Source organism: Monopterus albus, unplaced genomic scaffold, assembly GCF_001952655.1.
Source record: "Monopterus albus unplaced genomic scaffold, M_albus_1.0 scaffold173.1, whole genome shotgun sequence".
Lineage (NCBI taxonomy): Eukaryota > Metazoa > Chordata > Actinopteri > Synbranchiformes > Synbranchidae > Monopterus > Monopterus albus.
The window spans coordinates 464,302-473,579 of NW_018128053.1; the positions used below are offsets into that span (position 1 = coordinate 464,302).

At 38.9% G+C, this 9,278-nt stretch overlaps 1 protein-coding gene and 1 long non-coding RNA gene across 9 annotated transcripts in view; one reads left to right on the forward strand and one right to left on the reverse strand.

The window, feature by feature from the left end:
• nrxn2b (neurexin 2b) overlaps positions 1-9,278 on the forward strand; it is a 711,574-nt gene that overhangs the window by 67,410 nt on the left and 634,886 nt on the right. The gene's annotated exons all lie outside the window — the stretch shown is intronic.
• On the reverse strand, positions 4,498-8,140 carry LOC109969428 (uncharacterized). The gene is made up of 3 exons (XR_002276266.1): positions 8,080-8,140; positions 4,928-5,092; positions 4,498-4,534 (listed from the first exon to the last, which is right to left on the reverse strand). It is a non-coding gene; the product is annotated as an uncharacterized LOC109969428 (long non-coding RNA).

Below are 9,278 nucleotides of genomic sequence, written 5' to 3' on the forward strand. Positions count from 1 at the left end.
TGACTTTCTACAACTTTCTCCCATCTCCCGACTGCATCTCTGGAGCTCAGCCACAGTCATCTTTGGGTTCTTCTGTACCTCTCTCACCAAGGCTCTTCTCCCCCGATAGCTCAGTTTGGCCGGACGGCCAGCTCTAGGAAGGGTTCTGGTCGTCCCAAACGTCTTCCATTTAAGGATTATGAACCTTAGGATTAGGAACCTTAAGTGCAGCAGAAATTTTTCTGTCTCTGAGCTCTCCAGGCAGTTCCTTTGACCTCATGATTCTCATTTGATCTGACATGCACTGTGAGCTGTAGGGTCTTATATAGACAGGTGTGTGGCTTTCCTAATCACGTCCAATCAGTATAATCAAACACAGCTGGACTCAAATGAAGGTGTAGAACCATCTCAGGGATGATCAGAAGAAATGGACAGCACCCAAGTTAAATATATGAGTGTCACAGCAAAGGGTCTGAATACTTATGTTTTTCTGTCAATATGGGGTGCTGTGTGTACATTAATGAGGAAAAAAATGAACTTAAATCATTTTAGCATATGGCTGCAATATAACAAAGAGTGAAAAATTTAAGGGGGTCTGAATGCTTTCCGTACCCACTGTATGTCAGACATTGTGAGGTGGTAGTAGACATGCTGGAGTATTAATATCAAATTAAAACACTATGTTTGGCTCACTATTACAGTGCCTTGCAAAAGTATTCATACTCCTTGAATTTTTTCACATTTTGTCATGTTACAACCACAAACTTTAATGTATTTTATTGGGATCTTATGTGATAGACCAACACAAAGTATTGCATAATTGTGAAGTGGAAGGAAAATGATATGTGGTGTTCAAGATTTTTTACAAATAAAAATCTGAAAAGTGTGGCATGCATATGTATGCAGCCCCCTGAGTCAATACTTTGTCAAACCACTTTGTTTGCTGTGTCTCTTACATAGCTTGTGGCAAACTGCAAACGGGACTTCTTATTGAATTCTTTCAACAATGGCTTTCTTCTTGCCACTCTTCCATAAAAGCCAGATTTGTGGAGTGCATGACTAATAGTCGTCCTGTGGACAGATTTTCCCACATGAGCTGTGGATCTCTGCAGCTCATCCAGTTTTACCATGGGCCTCTTGGCTGCTCCTCTGATTAATGCTCTCCTTGCCCGGCCTGTCAGTTTAGGTGGACGTGTCTTGGTAGGTTTGCAGTTGTGCCATAAGCTTTCCATTTTCGGATGATGGATTGAACAGTGCTCCGTGAGATGTTCAAAGCTTGGGATATGTTTTTATAATCTAACCCTGCTTTAAACTTCTCTACAACTTTATCCCTGGTCTGTCTGCTCTGTTCCTTAGTCTTCATGATGCTGTTAGTTCACTAATGATCTCTAACAAACCTCTGAGGCCATCACAGAACAGTTGTATTTATACTGAGATTGAAGTACAACCAGGTGGACTCTATTTACTAATTAGGTGACTTCTAAAGGCAATTGGTTGCACTGGATTTTATTTAGGGATATCAGAGTAAAGGGGGCTAAATACATATATATGCCACACTTTTCAGATTTTTATTTGTAAAAAATCCTGAACATCACGTATCATTTTCCTTCCACTTCACAATTATGTGGTACTTTGTGTTGGTCTATCACATAAAATACATTAAAGTCTGTGATAGTAACATGACAAAATGTGGAAAAGGGGTATGAATACTTTTGCAAAGCACTGTAATAGTAAAATTGCATGCTAATAATCCAGTCTCACCGATATCTGTTACTAGATTACATTTTGGTCCAACTAAGAAAAACACATACTGTCAAACTCTCAGCCAGACTGTAAATACATTTGCATGATTGACTTCTCTTTTATACAGTATTGCTATATAATGGGTAAATGAGGCTCTGACATAAACTGCTAAATCTCTTAAGTTTCCACTCCTGCATCTCATCCTGATACAGCAAGTTCACTGGTCTAGGTGGGAGAAGCTGTGGTGGGGGGTTGGGGGTGCTGTAGGTACAGTTGAATATTCATAGATCCTGGAATGTGCAGTGAGGGGCAAGTGTTGAGGCCTATTACAGAGGTTCACTGAACTTTTTTTTTAGGGAAAACTGTATTATACTATATATTGCTTATAACAGAGTATTTTTATATGCAAATATAAATATTAAAATGCCTCTGGAGTGGAACTTTAATGAAATTTTACAATACTTATATTTTAGTTTTTCACCGCTTCCTCCTTTCAAGCTCATGGGTTTGGATGCCTCTTAATAAAGCCTGTGTTCGAGCTGCCAGTGAGCCTCCCTAGAGAAATGTATTTGTGGTGAGGTTTATGAGCTCACTGGTCATAAAGATTTAAGATGGAGCTTTTAAGGCTGTTTGCAACATAAGCACATGTATTGAGTTGGATAGGGGGATTATTGAATGCTGTGTCAATATGTATTGCACATGATGGCTTTTTAAACTTTCCTGATTTTCCCTTTCTTTCTCTCATTCTGTCAAGTGTGTCTCATAGATGATCTCTTTTTTTATTAACTCTTCATCACAGTGATAAATGAAAGATGGTAGATTTGAGTCACTGGAGCTTGTGAATAGCTGGTGTTGTATTTGGCCTGAGTGGTTTGCCTTTGTTAAATGGGTATATATGCTCACAGACATGCATCGGTCCCCCCAACCTCATGTATGATTATGTGTGAAATGGGTTACCACACTTAAGCATGAAATGGTCAACACTATGTGAGAAAATTCCAAAGGGATTTGACATTTGATTGGCCTGTGGCTCACCACCTGTCCATAGATGCATATTTATGAGCCTAATCTCCACTGACAGCAAACACAACCAACAAATAAATGGAAATTCATTTGGGAATTTGTGTTGAGATGACAAAAGGTTAAGAGAGTGCAGTGTGGTGCATTCAGATCTTGACCCGTTTTAAGAGAGTTTACCACAGCTAATTTTACAGGCCTTGCCTTTTCAGACTAGCGAGAGTGAATCTTGAATAGGTGGCAATTCTGATTAGGCATAATCGAAATAATGATAAGCTTGTGGGTAATTGGTGCTGCCATTAGTCCTTGGATGTCATTCACTTCAATCAATTCAGCAGACATTTTAAATTTGCTTTGTAAAACCTCTCTACCTGTCAAGCATTCTGCAAATATTCATAAGTGTTGTCTTCATCGAGGTTGTGTGATCAGACCTTGTGTCCACATTGTCCTGATTTTTCTTTGCTGTAGTGAAATTGTCTATCAGTCTGTAGAATTACAAGGTCTGTAAGTTGTGCTTGATGATGGTTTTTTTGACTGAAACATTTTTTTTTCCACATTATTTTATTGTATCACTTGTTGCACTTGGAATTAATGTATTTATTAGGCATTTGAAGAGCCTCTAGATTAGATACAATAGAGTACATTATTAATAAGATAATAATAATCCCCTTTATTACACACACACACAAGGAATTTGTTTCTGGTACAGAACTGAGGCAGCCATCTGCGGCGCCCAGTCACACCAATGGCTCTAACCTTCGTGGGCAACTTGGGGGTTTCTGTGTCTTGCCCAAGGACACTTTGACATGTGGACTGCAGGCACTGTGATTCAAACCTCCAACCCACTGCTTGGGAGATGACCACTCTACCCACTGAACCACAGGTGCCCTATCATCTACTTTATTCGGTCTGTTCCTGTAGGGAAGCTAATGGTAGCTAGATGGTTGTCTACACATAACAAGCTGATGCCAAAAGAAACAGTGCAGATAAATCAATGAGCATTTCCGTTTTTGTCCTGTCTATGCTCAGGCTGCTCATAAAAGTGAACATTATGACTTAGTTGAACCATCTGCTACTGTATGTAGCTCCATGGGATGGCCAGTCTGGGTCTCATCCACACTTTCTTTGTTTGGAGTGGGTTTTTTTTTTTTTTTGCATCTTCTCTCCTCTCCTGCTACCCTTACCTCAACACTTTACTTTCTTTACCTTCTCTTAATCTTCCCCCTCTGAGCTCTATCTTCTGTCCTATTTGTTGTATTTCACTGGATATGAACACATGATTGCTCCTGCATTCATCCTGTTGCTTCTGTATTGAAATGAAATAAATGGAAATGTGCTAGCTCCATTGGCAGCCATACATGCTCAGGCAATAACAAAATCAACACCATGTTTGTCAGATGAGGTTTTATGCTTCAGGTCATCATGTTTCTTTTCTTTCCCTTCTATAATTTTTATAGAGGTAGATTTTTTTTTTTTGGGACACACAGGGATTAGTGTATCAGTGTTTTTATTACTTAAAAAAGAACTTGGATAGCATGAATGAAATGCATAATGGTCTAATTTTATTTACTTATTTATTTTTTTAATATTAAACTCTGAGCATTTAGGTGACCTTGTAATTATGAACCTGCCTGAGGAGCAGCCACCTTTGACCACTTTCTCTTATGCACGTCTTCTAATGATAGGAGCGGTAGAGACTGAAACCTGGGGTCCCTGGCTGAGGAGATTCAAAGGTTGCTTTTTTTTATAGTGTTATAGCTCTTTGGAAGGTCTTGATGGATGGTGTTCTTTATGCCTGTGACAAGAAGAGAGTCTGTAGTGGTGCTGCTTGTATCACTCAAGTTGGATATGAAGTGGAATAACAGAAACTTTGCAGTTTTTCTCCTTGCACTTAAATTTGTTGACACCAGCACTGCCTTAAGGGCTTGCACAGTGTCTTTAGCATTTGAGATTTCCATCTTAGTCATAGTGCAGATGCCAGAGTCACCTATACTTACCTACAAAGAAAGAAAAGTAGATTTCATTAAGTTAATATTAAAACATTAATTTTATAATTCAGCTTTACCAAAACCTTCGGTAAAAGTAAACATATTAGCAGCACATCAAAAAAAAAGAACTAAAAATGTAGTGTATCATGATCTTTCCAATGCACTTTAGTAGTAGCAATTTAAGTTTACAATAAACTTACCTCAGAAGATGAGAGGGAAGCACAGATGGCAGGCTGCTGATCAAGAAGATGGGAGAGCATCTCGTATGTGCTCTTCCACTGGACAGCAACAGCTGTTACCAGGTTGCACTGTGGAATACCCAGCATCGTCTGGTTCCCCTTCACTACTCCCACGGCTGTGGTGTTCTGTGGAAGAACACAGAAATCTTCTGAATCATTGCAAGTAGTCAAACTACAGCAGATAGCTTTAAACCACACTGTGACACAAGATTAAATATGTGCACAAAACGTTTGGAATCCATTCAGCTTTGATGTCCATTATCATATTTGATGCATTGTCAGTAACAACATCTAACATCTTGGTTCCAGTGTTTGAAGAATTGGAATAAATCCTTTATTTTCCACCACACTGTAAGGCCAAAGGTCCTTGCAAGTAAACACAGCAATAGGTGATGCCTGTTCTTACAAAGAGAAAGCTTTGCCTTACATATGTCATTAGTGTAGGTTGAAGCTGCTGTGCAGATGTGGCAGTATTCTTCATTGTCTTGTCAATCAAATCAGGCTCATGGCCGCAAAGTGGGAGTGCACATTAGCTGTGCTGATGGTCTGCAGTGTTGCTTCTAATGTATTGGCTTTACATTTGAATTACGTCAGATCTGTCAGGATTCCACATAAGAGAACATTCTGAGGATTGGATATCTAGAAAGGGCATTCATTCAAGTCCCAGTGCCCATGCAAACGTATTACCATCGTAACAGCACCTTCATCACTTTGTGCATGAGCTAACTCCACATCTCACACACACACACACACACACACACACACACACACACACACACACACACACACACACACACACACACACACACACACACACACACACATATACATACACATACTGGCCAGATCAGCCAAATGCTAGTCACTTTTGTCCAAAGCACTGATAATCTGTTCCTACAGTTTGTCCACCAGGAAGATAACATTTACATTTTATTGGCTAGCAGACAGACTGTCTCTGGCGTGCTCCCTAGCTTTAAATTAAAGCTGTAATTGTGCAGACAGACTCTTCTCTTATTATATCTAATCTTTTCTTTCATCTTGCTCACCATTTCTTGTTCAATTAACTGAACTTGCTAATTCATTCTGCTGCTTTAGAGAATGAATGATGAGTGGCTCTGTTGTGTTCTTGAATTGAATCTATGAAACTGATTTTGGTGTAGCTGGCTTTTCTGTTATGTGTGAGACTTGTGAAGGTCAGTCTTTCTTCACAGTTGTCATACTGGGTACTCTTCTAGAGTGGACAGTCTGCATGGCTGATTGTGGCTTGTATCCTGCTGCTGTCACAGTCGCACTGTTTAGCATACTCACGAAGCCTCTGATTTGTTAGTGTTGGAAGAAGTGATATCTAATATCTGCCATATCCTGTGTTTTTCTCTTTTGCACCCCAGTCTCATATAGTGAGAAACTTAAGATGAGTAACTAGAGTACAAACCTTTCTGGACTTATTTTTTTAAAATAACTTATTTTCATTATTGGTGATAGATTTTTAAATGGCCTTTATGTAAAGTGGTTGATGGCCAATTGCAGGAAAAACATTTAGGTCACAGGAGAAAGTATAACATGCACATTTTTAATTCTGTTATGGTGTAAAAAAGTCATCCATAATAACACTTGTTTTCTAAATTAAACCACAGCCCAGATGTTGACTATACCCAGAGAAAAAAAATATTTTATGCAACAGTTATATATCTAGAAAATTTTATATAGGTTGGAGAAGGGAAGGCAAGATGTTATGGCAAGGTGGCAACGGGTTGGCCCTATCAGGTTTAAAAAACTAAAAAAATGTTTATACAAGGTGTGTGACAATACATTTTGCTCACAAGACGAAATGATACAGGGTATTGGCTTCACCAGAATGAGATGAGACGGTATTTTAACACTATTTCTAAGAAATCTTCACTGATGAAATATATGAGTGGAGAAATAGTCATTTATTTGACTGAAAGTCAGAAAATGCAAACCAATGCAGATGCATTTTGAAATGTTTTAACTACTCATCTTGTAATGAATATCATTTCAGTTCTACTTTGAGTGTGAGTTATCATATTCAGTAAAAGACAACATTATGCAAACACAGTAAAAGGCTTTTCCACAGACTCAACTGACAGGCTTCCCTCCTGTATGAGTTCACATGAGGATCTAAAGACCTTATAACTGTGCATGACTTTCAACTTCTAAATGAAACTGTGACCTTCTATGCTATTTTCACCCTCATCACACCAGGTGGTGGCATCATCAGGATGTGGACACCCATGGGAAGAAGACTTTTTGTTTACCTTGTTAGTATGAGCATTCACTGCTATTCACTATCGAATTTGGGACACAGTTAACCCACCATAACGACACGCTATGCATTATCGTTAGTACTGGATGTTAAACATTGTTTTTCATCTATCAATGCTGACACACTGGTGGTAGAATTGGTGCTAATGTAAAGTGAGCTACGTTAGCAGCATGGCTTATCAAAACACAACGGAAACCCGCAAACTGGAAACGTAAATGAAGCCTCTCATGTCAGCTCGTCACAATGTGGCTGTATTGTACACGCCTACAACACTCCCCTGACCAACGCCTACAACACTCCCCGGACCAACGCAGCCCCATGTGTAAAAACACAGCAGTGAGTTGCATTTTTGCTAGATTAATGTGAATGTACCGTCATTTTGTCGTCACACTCTGTCATGCTGGCTGCTGCTCTGGTTCTGTTACAGTATGTACTGATATCCTGAGACAGCTTTTGCCTTGACAAGAAATATGTCATGTTCTAATATCACAAGATCTTGTCACACCCCTTGTCACACGTTATTGTCCTGAGTGAAATGCACTGTACAAAATTTTAGAGAATACACATTAAACATACCATGAGGTCCAGTTGGATGAGCTTTGTTTCCCTGTCATGATGTGCCTCTTCATTTTTACCTGCTTCTGGGCCTCATTCTGATTCAGTTTTATCTTCATCCATCAGAATCATTTCTAGCCCTACCTGCCCCCTTCCTGTCCACTTGTTGTGCAGTAGGGTATTGTGCCAGTCTATTGCAATTAAGTGCAAAAAACAAGGTGAAAATAGCTTATTATGTTCCTTAAAACCTGTGCTGTTGTAGCCAAATACAAACCTCTTTGGTTGTTAGGCAATTTCATGGCTTCTTCACTTATGTTCTTTTTGCTTAGCTTGGTTTCCATTTTGTAGTATGGCCTCCATCCATGTCTTTTAGATATGACAAGAAAATGAAATGGATATGAAGAACTGAGATTGCTCAAGAAAGAGAAACAGCACTAGAGTGATAGAAGTCATACAGAGAAAAGAATGATTAAATATTGTTAGTCAGGATTGTCGGAGTGCCTTGTTTGTGTAATTCAGTTGGTGAAGCAAGGGACATGCAGAAACATCGCACCAACTGTAATTGACAATGGGCCATTGGATTAAATCTGCACTTAACTTATGCACAGTCACCCCTCCTAAAAAGTAGAGATGCACCAATTGCAATTTTCTTGGCAAATTCCGATTTCCAATTTCTGACCCATCGACTCCGATTTTCTTTCTCTGTAAGAACTTCAACTGACAGTATAAACAAACATTTTTGTAACATTTTTTAAAATGAAAAATACATATGTAACAGGAATATAAATAAAATATTAAATAAGTTTTACATTTTCCATCTAAAAAAAAATTAAAGTGCTCCATGGTACAGGACAAGTTTTTATATATATCTACAGTATAAACAAACCTCCAACTAAGAATTAAGTGCAACATTTGTAGTTATACACATGTAAACAGGTACAACAGGTAATAGAAATAAAAGAATGTTTGTTAGATCAGTTCCAATAAACTTTTTTTTTTTTTTGGTGTTATGAGTATGAATGGATACACTGTATATGTAAAGTGTAGCCAGTAAATCACACATTGTATACTATTTATTGGATGTAGTTTTCCCTTCTTCAGAATGTTTCTGTAGGCTCCTCTGTGTGATTTTTGTACAACAAGCAATTAAAACGCGTGAGTGAACACACGCCCAGTACACACGAGTGCGAGTCTCCCTCGAGTTGCACAAGAGATGCTACGTGCTGCACACACTACGCTTTTGGTCTGTGCCATTGTGTGTGCAACGTGAACTGTCGTGCCTCTAAATCTGACTGGTAGAACTAACGGACTGATCGGCCGTTTACTTGTCATGGCCGATCAAGCTATAAAATGGCCGATTTTGATCTTCAGCCGATCGATTGGTGCATCTCTACTAAAAAGCAGTTCTGTATACCAGACTAAAGTTTAAAAGCCTTTTCTCTTCATCACATCCTATGCAGGTGATTACACTCT